General features: G+C 38.5%; 1 long non-coding RNA gene across 2 annotated transcripts; it reads left to right on the top strand.

The window, feature by feature from the left end:
* The first annotated feature begins 587 nt into the window (after positions 1 to 587).
* On the top strand, positions 588 to 5,359 carry LOC124202642. 2 transcript variants are annotated; one of them, XR_006878284.1, is made up of 5 exons: positions 588 to 705; positions 896 to 980; positions 1,068 to 1,182; positions 1,256 to 1,334; positions 5,169 to 5,359. It is a non-coding gene; the product is annotated as an uncharacterized LOC124202642 (long non-coding RNA). The 2 variants fall into 2 exon arrangements; XR_006878283.1 differs by having other exon boundaries at positions 1,068 to 1,186; positions 5,169 to 5,357.
* Positions 5,360 to 14,569: the final 9,210 nt, after the last annotated feature.

Below are 14,569 nucleotides of genomic sequence, written 5' to 3'. Positions count from 1 at the left end.
ACTAACGAAATAAAGATAATGAATCAGGTAATATGGTGAAAAACGTCAGAGTATGGAACAAAATGTTGAAGAAATCACAGTTGAATGAGTACATTTTAAACTAGTTTACCCTAAATACTTTGAAGGGAATTTTGCAGTCCCTCTTTCCGATTAAACTTAACAATTGACAAAAATTAATGCGTAAATCAATTGAAATACTCGAATCAGTAAACCCAGTTTGCTTTGTTGTTGATGCCCTATCAGGAACTGAATCAAAACAAACAACTTCAAGTCCTGATATTATAATAAGTAGTTAATGTTAAAATGTATAGATACATATGAAAATGTTACCAATTCATCGGGGAACACGATCGATGAAAAATAAATTGGCTGTAAGAAACCAATAATTAAAAAATGAATTAAAACTAAAGGTACCCCGATTCCTTATGGGAATTTACACAGGGAAAAAATAATGGGAACTAAAATGGCCGATTACGGCGTTGCCGGATTGGAAAATCCCGACTTTCCGCATTGTGAAAAAGGTCTATTGAATTAAAGAAAAAGTTAAAAATTTTGCCTCGAAATAAAGAGTGCTGAGTTGCTGACAAGTAAAACCTCTAGCTCCCCTAGAATCGTCTGCTAGCTGATGAGTTAGCACTTTTTAGCAGAGTCAGCACTGCACGTACACTTATAATTCAACTTGTGGACTTGTGGTAGACATATGAGGTAAGAAATCGTTAACATTGCAAGCATTTCAATCTTAAAAATGTTTACGTGTGATGTGAGGTGTTTAATTTATTAACAGAGGTTCGTCCAAATAGAGAAAAGATGTTTTGATGCGATCTGCTTTTTTATGCCAACCCTGCATGCTGGATATTTTGAAGGTGACAATAATTTTCTCCTTTTTTAAAAACAGCTAGGCTGAAAATACTCCCCCAGTTTTGTCGTCAACCTACTCCATGTGCTAACATCACATCATCAGTTCTTGTTGAATGTGGAAGGTACAACACACTGATAAGTTTACGAGGCATTATGGTTTTAAATAATGAGTTTTTCTGTGTCTTATTTTTTTTTGTACTTGGGATTAGGATTACTGTAAAGTTGCTTCTAAGGTGGATAACATGTCAGGATTGGATGTTATTAGTTTTCTGGGGGTTTTTCCACCACCATATCCGTCATTCCAAACCATCCATTGAAGTTGAAGTAGGTAATTGTTTAAATTTTAGCCCATATTCTTCATATATTTGTTTTAATGAATATCTCTGTTATTATATAGGCTGGTCATCATGGCGCGACATTTTACAACCCCACCAATCGAACAGACCCATCGTCAGACATGTCGCCTCATCGCAAAAGTGAGTCTCTGTTTCCTAATGCTTGTGAGGCAGATTAGCAGATTTTTGGGTAGCCCTTCTTGCTAGGTTTCTAGATACCACAACAACAGTAAATGACATTGGCTGAGAAATTTGCTGTGTTATCAGGTTGCCATCTTTGCTTCAGCTGACCAAAGCGTTATAGCTAGTGTGTGGCAGTGGCTGCATTTATTATTTGAGATACTAATAGAGATACTACGTAAAATCTGAAATGCTTCATAGCATTTTATATTTCGTTTAGCCTCGATTTTTCTCACTTTAACTTTTCCTTCAGCGCATCTTTGACCTGAGCATTGTTGTAATGTTTTCGTTGACTAACGAGCAAATCTGGAGCATTTTCCTGGTCTAGTTGACTGAGATTGTAGAAATATTTTTGTCCAACAAAGTTGGGTGTTTCTTTTTTTATCAAAAACTAAAACGAAGAGAAAGTATGTTTCTCTTCCATTCTCAATCAGTTTGATGCTAGTGTTGAAAAAACCTTTCAAGACTTCTGTTTTGATGAACTTGTGAGTTCCGTATTTCTTGATCCGTAATTTTGAGAGAGAGTTCGATTCCGGTCGACCTAGCTTTTCCCATTGTTCCCATGTTAACTGCCAAATGGAAATTGCCTTTCAGGCTTTCACCACGAACATGGTCGTCACTTGGCCGTTCATGATGACATCCAGCGATTTCATTTTGTCCAATTTGATATTTGCTTTCTTTTCGGTAGTCTTCTTCGGTTTGCTACTTTTGTGGGGGCGAATCGTTAGCGGGCGTCGCTGAGGGCTCGGTCGACTTGTCCTGCACTGAAGATTCTGTCGTTTCAAGAGCCTTCTGCTGTTTGAGGAGCTTGGGTCACCTCAACTTTGGGATCAGACTTTATTTCGGGTTTTATCTCTTTGACATCTGCTTCTTTCATATGTTCCCCCATGACACAGGCGGGGAATATTGAAGTTTTTCTTCCTTTTTTCCTTCTGTTATTTCTGAGAATCCACCAGTTTCTAAGATTCCGTTTTGCCAGATTCGGGTAGATCAGTCAGTTCGTTTCCCGTTTCAGGTGTTTCATATTTTTGCCTCTCCAGTTCTGGCAGTTTCATACGGTAGACAACTTCTTGGTTGGTCGATTCATTTTCTTGGCTCTCCAGTTCTGGCATTTTCACACGGTGGACAATCGGTGGTCACTGGAAACCTCTGCGACAACCAGTACCGTTTCTTTCTGAGACAATTTTATCGATAAAGGATCGTCCTTCTGTTTAACACGTTTTGGAGCAGCTCTGTCCAGTCGCCTCAAATATTCTTTCAACTTTTCAGTCGCCCCTTGCAACTGAGTTTGTTTCAGTTGGATTTTCTCCTCCAATTCAGTCACCTTCTCTTTTTGGTCGCTTCCGGTTATTCTGGGATATTCTCTAGTTGAGGTCAGTGTGCGGTTTGTTCTCAGCAAGTCATGTTTGTCATTCTCTTTCAAATACAAACATTAACACACATACAAATTACAATGCCTATGTGCGAATATATCTAGACAACGTAGGGGAATCTACATCAACAACCTATTCTATTCTTAACCTAACCTAACCTATAAGGCTATAACTATATTAACATATCGTTGTCGAAGTATTTTCGCTTAAACTGTAGATTTATTCTCGCATCATAGTCGAAATGTAGTCGCCATTATCGAATCAGCATCCAACTCAAATTTGTCTTGTCAAACTATCCGGGCCAAATTTTTTCTTATTTCCGGTTCCGTCCAGCCTGTCTTCATAACCTCAAGTACTCTTCTCTCTTCTTTTATCAATCTTCTTCTTCCGGTCACTCCTCCTCGCCCATTGCCCTTCTGGTAAATTTTATTCTTGGGCACATTTTCGGGCTTGGATCAAAACCAAAACTACCCATAGACAAAATTACACATTTCCGTTCGCTCTTAATAGTTCTCGATAGGTTAATAATAATGTTCTCTATTCCCCTCTTTTCGGAGGCTTCAGACTTTTTGAGAGTAAGCGCTCTTTCCAATAAAGAGTGCTTTTATCGCATCCGTTTTCGCAGGGTTATTGATAACCAGGATTGGCATAAACTTCGTTTTGTTATTGATTACGATTTCCACTTTTGTTTCGCCTAGTACATGTAATTTTGTTCCATTTCCATCCGTTGCAAGGGATGGATTATTCAAAACAAATTCCTTATCGAGGGAAGTGAGGGTTTCAGAGCAAAATGGAACCCACGGAATCCATTTTGTTTTGAATATTTCGGGTTTGCCTAGACTCTCCCAAACATTAAAATTTACGGCTGCGATTTTAAATCCTTTTTTCCAATTATACACGGGAAACGTTTTCCCATTTATTTTGCAAGTCTCTTCAATTGGATCACTTTCCGGTACTACCTCTCGATTAAATAATCCTTTTATGGACAGTAATGATTTTTTAATATTCTGTTTAATAGACTGCTTCTGTGTCTTAGGCACATCTTGCTCTTGTATCTCTTCTGGTTTTTCTAATACCGTCTGTTTTCGTTGCGATTCCGGTTTGTCTTTCTTCCTGAACAAATCTCGGAAGAAATCATATTTTTTGGGATTATCGTCCAGGATCTGTGGGTCTCCTGGCTTACTTGGGAATTGACTATCTTTCTCTTTCTCTTGCGCCAAATCAGGTTTTTCTGAATTAGCCGGTTCTAGAAACGATCTAACTTTTACAAGAAGCGACCACGGATATAATTCATTTGGATCTTTCTCATCCACCAAATCCTGATTTTCGAAATTAAACGGTTCTAGAAACGATCTAACTGGTTTCAATAGTGACCACGGATATAATTCATTTGGATCTTTCTCATCCGCTGGACATATCATATCTACTTCTTCGCTTGCCATGTTTCCAAGCACATCCTTGGACTCTACCGCACAGGGAGGGTCTTCCGACAAGGGCTTTGAGGGTAGATCACCATGACAATTTTGAGGTTCAGATAACGTCTTGTGAGGTGTAAATTGTTCAGGATCCCCCTGATATTCTTGAAAATGCGTCCAGGGGCGAGCTAAAGGCTGCAAAGCAATCGCCCGACTGAATGCGATATATCTCTCCCAGCTGTCTTCAACATTTTGCCTTAACTGCAAGTTATCATTTATCAAACGGAGATTTGTCTCTGTGATGTCAGTTATGACACTTTTCTTTTCTTCGAGTTCGCGCTTGGTGATTGCTAGCTCGGTCTGGCATTGTCGCAGCTTGGAGTTTGACTCTGTCAGTTGGGATTGAAGCAGACTCAACTCATTCGCCATGCGTTCTTTTTCCATTAAAATCTGTTTTTTCTCATCTATGGATTTCATCATCAAACGAAGAAAACTTTGTTGGTTCTCTAAGCTGTGGATGACGAAAATTATTTGTTAATTACAGGTTTGATTGCGCAAGTTACGTGCGGTTCAATCTATCTTTTTTGGGTTAAAAGCTATAGGCCGAGTTTGGGTTTTGGTGGATCGTAAATCAATCCATGATTCCATGATCTAAACAAAGCATTGAAATAGCAAAGCAAATGTAGCTGCAGCAAAATGTTTAGATCGTTTTCACCACCAGGGTGTCAGCAATTGGAAAATGCTTTGAAAGCTATTGCTGTTGGGGTTGCCTATATAGACTTCGCCAGGGGAATCCCATCTCGCACGGTGCATTTCCACTGTAGTAATCAGATTTCTAATTATGTTAACGCTATTTAACTTTTTGTATCGATTTTTAATCATAGTTTAAGATTAAACGAACATTATTCAATTAGTTTTGAATGAATTGCAATTCATTTTAATCTTTTATTTGCATTTTTAAATGAATTCAATGTTCCCGGTGTGGAAAACGACTGGGGCGCCCGTAGCGGTAAGTTCACGAACTAAGAAGAATGGAAGATTCAGAATTTGAATTTTGAATGTCAATTGCAAACTTAAATGTCATTCAGTTTGCAATCATCTCAATTCAAATTTTTGCTTTTGGTAACCGTCACAATGTATAATAAATAACAACACGATGATTCGGCATATCTGTGTGATAGTAATGGGTCAAAACAAACAGTTTTGACATGGGACGTGGCCTAATGGCTAATGCATTTGTCCATTCTGTTACATTTTATATAAAAACAATTCAAATGCTTTTGGTTTTTATTTTTTCCAAAAATAATGTTAAATCATTTTACGATTATTGTTCAAAAAGAATTTACTTCAAAATCTTTACTATTATAATTTCTATTTCCCGTAGGAATTCCGTTTTCATTTTTCGATTTCACTGCCGCTGGTTTAGTTGGCGATTGTTTTCACACTAGGTGGCTAATACAGTTTTAGCTGTTTGGTCATAGCTGCTTAGTTCGAATTTCTTTGTTACGAAATTTTATGTTGTTGCACGAATGGAAATCCAATTTCGATAATTCCGCGATCACGAATATTCTTTGCATAGTTCTGCTTTCGTCCGTCATCAATAATGCTTTATTTATGGGCAGAAACAAAATGATTGAAATTACGATCTGGTCTGTCATATCGTTGAGCTTCATACCTCACTGCTGCATTCAGTCAGACGCATTTTAATTTGAAGCGTTGTTCATTTGAGGTATTACTCCAATGCTATTATTATCAAATGACGTAACGTAAACCCTCGCAAGCTACCTTTTTCCAATGCCGTGTTGACGAAATGTTTGTGTAAAATATCTATACCGTAGGCCAGTTCTTGCGTCATTTTCGGCAGCCTCTCGTGTCCGTTTTTGCTTACGATTTCCATTTGAATACTTGTCTTTTTCTTTCAATTGATCTTCTTAGCGTGGGAAACAGCTGCGCACCAAATAATCCTGTTTTGTTTCTATATGAAATAATTTAAGATTTTAAATTTTTTATTTCTAGTCTAACTTGGTTTCGTTCCTCTCGCCCTTATTCATCTATGGGTAATACCAATAGCTCAACTCCATTCGAATACAGAAGGACATGACGGTTCAATTAACATGACCGCACGGTGCTATTGATAATCTATCGAGTTTATCTCTCTTTTGATGCTGTCTGGTTGGAAGACCTGTTTATACTATCGTTTTATTTTGTCTTTCGACAAATTTTCATATAACCTGCGAGTTAAGCACTGACATGCTGAATATGAATAACTGAATAGTGACTTGACAGTTTGTTGTTTGCGATGAGGGAAATGTGGGAATGATTGCAAGCCCATTTTTTATTTATACTGTTTATAGTGGAACACGGAGTGCACCTCCGTGTATTTCCATTTTGTACGAATTCAACATTTATGATGGGAATGTCCGCGGGGTGTTCCTCGACGAACAAGCACGTCTTTATAGTCACAAAATACGCTTTATCTTTAGTGTAGTCAACCAAATTTACATAAAGATTAATTCAAGTTTTTATAGTATGTTAGTGCATTATTATTGTATTGATGCAAAACATGTCGACGCATCATACAATTGCCACCTACAGATATTTCCATACCATCTGACGACATTTGAATGATTTAGCAATTATTTGATAAAGTCTTGCGGCATTGTCGGTGATGATTTTTTTTTTTTTAAATTTAACTTTGCACATTTTTTTTTTGCATTATCGAATTGTTTGCAAATTTGAATTTAAAAAATCACCAGAAAGATAGATTTTCTGTCAAAATATTCGATACTGTTTTATAATTCAAGGTACAGCTATTGATTTTCTTCGATTTTCTTAAATGTGCGTAAATCATTAGATAAGCAGCATCTTGTAGGCAATTTTAGTAAAAGCTAACACTATTCTACGTACGGCTCGGCCAAAAATCTTCTCGCAGAACAAACACTACTAAAGTTTTAAAATAGTCTGAGCTTGTGATCATTATTTTAATACATTAATTATCGACGTTCAAAGCGTTGCCATTTCGAATGGATTTTTTCCAACAAGAAAATTAACGTCGCCAATCCCATCCCGATGCCTAGAATGAGAAATGCACTGATCAAATCGGTTAACTGGATGGGAACAGGACGGGAGACTCGGCGTTTATTTTCGACCAAACATTCGTCGGCTCTTGGTACGGTAGGGAGGTTATTCACCACAAAACGAAGAATGCCGCTCTCCGACATCTCCAAAATTCTAAAATTAAGCTGGCGATTTAGAGTAATAGCGTAGGATAGAGTAGGATAAAATGTTATCACTTACCCTTTGCTGATTGTTTTGGTGTACCAACTTCCCTTTTTGAAAAGATACGAATAATGTCCGTGTGATAGGGGTAACATTTTCGAGACTTTAAAACGACACTTGCCATCCTTTTTATATTGCGAACCAACAAAAGCGAGGCTAAAAGTATGCAACTAATGAAAAGCGAAAAATTAGACTCTTGAACAACTGACATGTAATATCGTAAATGTTCATTTTCACTTGAATTAATCCTCGTGGGCTTCTAGTGGTGTATACGACTATTACTACGAAATAATTTTCTTTTTAATACTTTCTTTCTTCACTTACGAACGGGAAAGCGAAGTGACCAGTTCCTAATTTTGCGGCTAGTTTAAATGGATCGGTAAATATTCGGTCGGGTTCACTCCGGACTTGATCTCCCAGAACCTTAAAAATGCCGGATGTTGCTTGCTGTTTGTGTTTTGTTTTTATCATGAAGTGGACATTAGTGAAATCCATAAAATGAAGCCTGTATTTAAGAGGCTTTACCAGAATTTGTACTCCGGTTGATGTGTCGCTTCTGATGACTATTTTGACCTCATTACTCGCTGCTAATTCTTCCAGCGTGTTCATGGGCGGCTTGAGCTTTGGTGTTGTGAGGGACGAAGTGACAATTCCCGTGTAACAATTGACCAAGACCATGGCGCACAACACCCAGGCTCCGGCCAAAACTCGAAATGAAGTGCGACTACTAAATTCTCTACCTCCTGACAGGGAAATTAGAAAGCTATTATTCCTCAAAGAAGCTAAAGTTGTTTAATGAATTTCGACTTCATTTGGCAAAGCTACATTTGATTTACCTTGATTCGTCATCGTATTAATTACATAAATCATGTGGGAACCTACGAAAGGTAACATGCTTCTTTTAACGGAAAGGACATTGTTCAATTCCATGTTTCCAGTCGCATTAGTGCCCACAGTATTCGTGCGACGACGATTGTAGAGCCACGTGAACACTGTCATAGCAGTGATTACAAAGAAAACGCTGATGAAAACTGACATCCAAACCTAACAAATTTTAAAATTTGTAAGCATGAATCAGAGTAAAATTTTGACGATCGTTATAGCTCACCATGGGCTGAAATGGACCGATGAATGCGAATAATCTGCTTTCCTCTCCGGGTCTCGGCGCAACAAAACTAAATCCTTCTGACCATGCGGAAGCTGTATAGTCAAATCTTTCTACTCGATCCATCGTCAGGTAGAAAGCTACTAATAGTCCGTCAACATTCTAAGCATGAAAGTGTCTTGTGTGAAGAATCATTTATAGCGAGAAAGTTATCACTACCTTGTCGTTCATAAGAGCGTAAAATGCACCTTCATGCGTTCCTAATTTGTCGATTAGAGTATTATTCAGCGGTAGATATGCGATCCTTTAAAAATTGCCATTAGACCGTTGTACGTGAATTTAGCAAAATGCATTATTGTGCTGATTTTTTTAAGAACCAAAAATGGTAAAACTTACGTAAATTTAAATCGCTGTGCTAACCAATTGTGTACGACAACGTTTGCCCCAGACACATTCAATGTGACATTCGGTCCTCGGATCACTGAATCGAAAGGTGGACTCTAAAGTAGAAGCAGGGTTGTAGTTAATAATTTTGACTGAGTTTTTTTTTGTAAGATGATTCGTATAAAATGATTTTTCTTTTACTTTAAATGAATACGATTCATGTTTAAATGAATACGACTTACTTGGAAAGCTATAACATTAAAGTGCAAGCCTCTCAGATCGATTTCTGTGGTAGAATCAACACTCATAATTAACAGAAGAGCCAGCACTTGTAGTAAAATCAAAAGCTTTGAACGTGTAATGGCCAACAAGTTTTTGCACCTTCGAAAAATGTGCATTTTGAGTCAGTCAAGAGTCTCAAGACGCGCAGAGTGTAGTGAATCGAAAATGCGAAATAAGCTCTATTTGTAGGTTTTAAATTTGTATAGCCCATATGTTCCAACTGCCAAGCAACCAGCAAACAACTGTTATTAATATTCCAGTTTGCAACTGTTTGAAATGCTCGTCATAGCAACCGAGCGCAACCTAGAACATATTTTTATGTTTAGTCTCTTCTAGTGCGTGTGATGTGCACTTTCACTCAGACATTTACCCATTGAAATGTCAGAAATGTTTGTCCATTTGAAATTTTGATTTCACTTATCAATAGCGGATTAGTAGTTTTATTCATTCCGGATGTCAGTTTGGCTACTCAAATTGATTGTAAGCCAGCTCAGATTGTAAGCCTGCAGTACTTCTGAATTATTGAGCAAATTTCGTGAATTTAGATTTGGTGATCAACAAAATCGAATCGCCTGATGAGAGTTTCTCAATGCCTCACTGTACCGTTTTGTATGCAATGCTATATATTATTACGACTATGCTTCGTTCCAATTCAGATTGTGTATTGACGGAATTTTCATGAAAGTAATCAGGTTGTAGATGCTGTCGCAACTACGGAGATTATAGAATTTGTATTATCTTGATGCTCAAGAAATCGTTGTAATAATTAAAAAAAAGCTTCCATGAGCTGTCCAAATGATTCCAGTCGAGCCTTTTTAGATCCTTCTTCTTAACCAAGATCGTTGGGTTTTCCCATACACGCTAAAATGTTGTGCTTCGACGAAAACTTTGTAATTTTTTACACAACAAAAAGAGAAAACGGGGATTTTGTGTTGGATTGTTTCTTAAACCTCTATGGTTACTATAGTAGAATTAGTATGTTCATTTATCTGATAAATCGGAAAATCGGAAAAGCTCCAATCCCGCACGCATTTTTCCTAAGTCTTGGTATTTCTCTTCATCGCGAAACAAAAGCTTATACAGCAGAGGACAATTGTCGTGACATTTTACTCGTCTCAGATGCTGCCGTCAAAATAATTTCGAGGAAATACGGAAAGCTGAAGAAAAGGCAACAGCAGTTTGCTTAAAATTATCGCTGATGTGACGCTTAAAGTTTTAATCTTGTGGAAATCCCAGCTGCAGGTGCCGCGGCTTTTAAGAAGTGAAAACTAAGAGAAAAAATCATAAATTGACCGATGGAAATCACGCTGTGGCCAATAAACCTCTAGCTCTTGCAAAAGAAAACTGCAATTAATCAGTCCAACACCATTTTCCCTTTCGACGGCGTGTCGTTCAACTATGTAAGACGACTAACGGTATCTCCGGACAAAGGTAAAAGAAGAAGCAGTTTAAACCATTAGCAGTTTCAGTTAGTGTTGCGGTGAGTTGTGTGTTACTTTAAATAGCGGAAAACCCGAGCGAGAAAGCGGCTGGGGAAAATAAGTTATCTCATTCCAGTAGTACTATATAAGTCAGCCTGTTTCTGATTGAACAACATAGTAACTGACAGACCACAACTAGCACTAGACCTTTTGCAACATGAATTTTCTAACCGTAAAATTCGTTTATACTTAAATTGATTCATTTAACTATTTTTAAATGTTTGTCCATCTTTCGTATCTTATAGATGAAAAGCATTACAGCTTGCCTGTTCTTACTTCATCTTTCAAGCTGTTACGCTGGACCGGTCCGTTCGTCTCGTACGTCTGCAGTGAAATTACATGATGTCCTGGCTAACATCCAAGGAGTTGCTCGCAACGACCAGCCGAGTCAAATACAAGATTATCTTATTCCAATTGAAGAGAATAATGGAGACCTTTCTGACACCACTAACGAACCTTTCGTAGACCAATCGGCGTTTCAAGACTTTGGCGTTCAAGAACCGGAACGGGTTACCCATACTTTAATTTACTTCTTTTTACCTGCTGTTTCTAATGGTGGGACCGAACAGCCAGCATTACCAATTTGGGATGCCAACGTCATTCACAGCCGCCTACCCAATTCAGGTTCTATTGAAACTGAGATTCTATCAGATGTTCAAGAGCCAACACAGAACCTGGAAGAGCCTCATTCCGAAATTGTTGGCGAACAAGAGCCTGTCATGGATCATCTGGTCGTCCTACCGATAGAAACCACTGAGCTCTATCATTTACCAACTGTTGCAGCACCTTCTGATCCAGCGGAGCTTCCTCTAATGTATCCACTTGGGCGTGTCCCAACGGCTCCTTCAGCCACATCCGCTACTATTGCCCATTCGCCTCTGGAGACAATATTACCGTTCACGACAGAGAAAGTGGAAATCAGTTCCTCACCTGAAGCTCTGTATCATTCATCAGTCACTTCTGGACCAGAGCAATGGATCAGTGTCGACGCTCTTCCGCTGGAGTTGGATCCAGCAAAGGCACAGACAACGCCGTCTTCCCTCATCACTGACTCCCAGATTATCCAAGTTGATCAACCCAAATGCCAATCAAACATGTCGTACGAGCTCTTCACTACAGACAATCCAAATGGAAAAGAGAGCAACTCTTCCGGTCTTCCGTTCGGAACTCATCGTTCAAACTGAGGGAGCTGCGCTTTCCTCCTGTATCAAACACGAAAGAGAATTTTGGCGTTCAAATCAATTGGGATGAATTCATGTAATTGAGTTTCATTCTTTTGTCTGTACTTTTTAATGTTATTCTTGGTTTTTAACTATTTCTATTTTATTCAATTTCAAGGTTCTAAACTATTGAGATGCCACGAAATGCCTGGATTAATAGTTGTAAAATATTCAAATTTCAAATTCACAAATTCAATTAAAGAAAAACAGTGATATTACGTTTCAAATTTTACCCGCGAAATAAGAGCTACTGAAATGCTGAATAGTAAAACCCCTAACGTCCTTAATCGTCTGCTATCTGAGTGAGTTGATTAAGTCAGTCATTCGGTTTCGCACTACTAGTGGTATTAGCCGTAAGAAAAGAATCAATTGCGCTGTATTTATTTATTACTGCACGGCACTGTAGATGGTTTAACGGGGCAGTTAGCATTTCAGTCTTGAAAATGTTCTGGTGTGACACTAACAAGGTGTTCATTGAAAGGTGAGAAAAGAATGTTGGCTACTTAGTGCTTACCCTGCCCTTACTTCTCAGTATTTTTTGTCGATGAATATTTTACAGGTGACGGCAATTTTCTCCTTGAGAAACGCTAGGCTGATAATACGCCTCCAGTTTTGTTGCCAGGTGTTAATGTCACTTCATCAGTTCTTTTGTGGATGTGAAAGGTACAAGTTGATAACGTTAGCGTGGCATTATGGTTTAGAATAATGAGTGTTTCTGTGTCTTATTTTGTTTTCTTGATATTCAATTACTGTCTATAGTGGATGCCAAGGGGTTTCACAGTGGATAGGAGTGTCAGGATTGGGTGTTGAGATAGTTTTTGTTCTCTCCACCACTTCCTTGACTCCGTAGTACCATCCTTTGAAGTAAGAATTATTTTAAATATCATGTTTAAATTTTACCCCTTTTTCTTAAAAAATTTGTTTTAATGAATACCTTATCTGTTGTTAAAGGCCGGTCATCATGCTGCGACGTTTTACTATCCCACCCAATCGAACAGACCCAGCAACATGTCGGATTGTCCAAAAGTGAGTCTCTGTTTCATTTACTTATTAGGGACCATCTCTTTTTATTGTCTTCATCATACGACCGTCACTTGGTCAGTTAAGACTAGTTATTTTTAAAGTCACGATTAGATCAGCAGGTTTTTGGCTTTCTTTTCTTTGGTAAAACGAAGTCGTCTCGAGAATTATTCCACTTCATCCCACGTCCAATTTTATGCCTTTCAATTTGCCAATGAATCGCAATGAATTTCTTTTTGTTTTTTGAACGAACTACAACAGAAAGTGACGTTGACTGAGAAATTTTCTGTTGTTGTCAAGTCGCCATCTTTGCTTCAGCTGACCAAAGCGGTAGTTTTGTAGAGTGTGTTAGTGACTGCAGGATTTCACTTAACAAACACTTTCTTTAGGAAAGTTTTGCCGTTTTCGTATATAGCTTCGATTTTGCTCGCTTTAACTTGTCCTTCAGTGCCCAATCTTTGACCTGGGCATTGTTGAAATCCTTTCGTTGATTAACGAGCAAATCTGGAGCATTTTCCTGGTCGAGTTGTCTGAGCTGATTGTAGAAATATTTTTGTCCGACAAAGTTGGATGTTCCTTTGTTATCAAAAACTAAAACGGGGAGAAAGTATGTTTCTCTTCCATTCTCAATCAGTTTGATGCTAGTGTTGAAAAAATCTTTCTGTTTTGATGAAGTTTTGAGTTCCGTATCTCTGGATCCATAATTTTGAGAGAAGGTTCAGCAATTTCGAACGACCTATTAGCTTTTCCCAATGCTCCATGTTTACTGCCAAACGGAAACTGCCTTTCACAACGAACATGTTTGTCACTTGTCCATTCATGCTGATATCCAACAAGGAAGAGTCCCACTGATTGAGGAACTTGGGTCACCTCTATTTTGGGGTCTGGCCTCATATTCGGATTCTATCTTATTACCATCCGCCTCTTCCGTTAGTGCCACCATGAGAAACCGGTTATTGTGCTACTAGTCGGAATTTGCCAAACTTTGAAATCTTTTGGTTCTTCCTTTGTTCCTTCTGCTTTTCCTAAAGGTCCGCCAGTTTCTATACAGCTTCCGTTTTGTCTGGTTCTGGTCGATCAGTCATTTCGTTGCCTGTTTCATTTTCTTGGCCCTCGAGTTTTGGTACTTTATTCACACGGTCACTGGGAACCCCTGCGAGACAACTAGCACCATTTCTATATCAGAGGTCATTCGGTCGATATAAGGGATCCGAAGGGACCGACCTTCTGTTTAACACATTTTTGAGCAGCTCTGTCCAGTCACTTTGGAATTCTATTGGCCCTTCATATTTCTTTCCTGTCTTTATTGTGAAGTACAACAAGATCTTTGTGCCTTTGGGAATATCCTTGCAACTGATTGTGGAGCTTGGTAGCTTCCAGTGGTTCTGTAGTTGCTTTCTCAGCAACAGACCAACTTTGCAATTCATTCTCAAATTGGCGTTGCGAGTCGAAAACCGACACTTATTTTTTTGTTCAACTATTTAATTATTGTGCCATCCTCAATCAGCGACTCTTTGAGTTTCGTAATTTTGTTGGGGTTGCATTCTGGTTCCGGCTGTGGTTCCAGTTTTCCTGGGAAGATTGGGAGCCAAATTTTTAGGAGAACTTTGACGCTGGAACATAGAAGCTTACACTTC

The sequence above is a fragment of the Daphnia pulex genome, chromosome 9 (assembly GCF_021134715.1).
Source record: "Daphnia pulex isolate KAP4 chromosome 9, ASM2113471v1".
Classification (NCBI taxonomy): Eukaryota; Metazoa; Arthropoda; class Branchiopoda; order Diplostraca; family Daphniidae; genus Daphnia; species Daphnia pulex.
The sequence above is the reverse complement of the archived record's forward strand: the minus strand, read 5'-3'. Positions and strand labels throughout refer to the sequence as shown.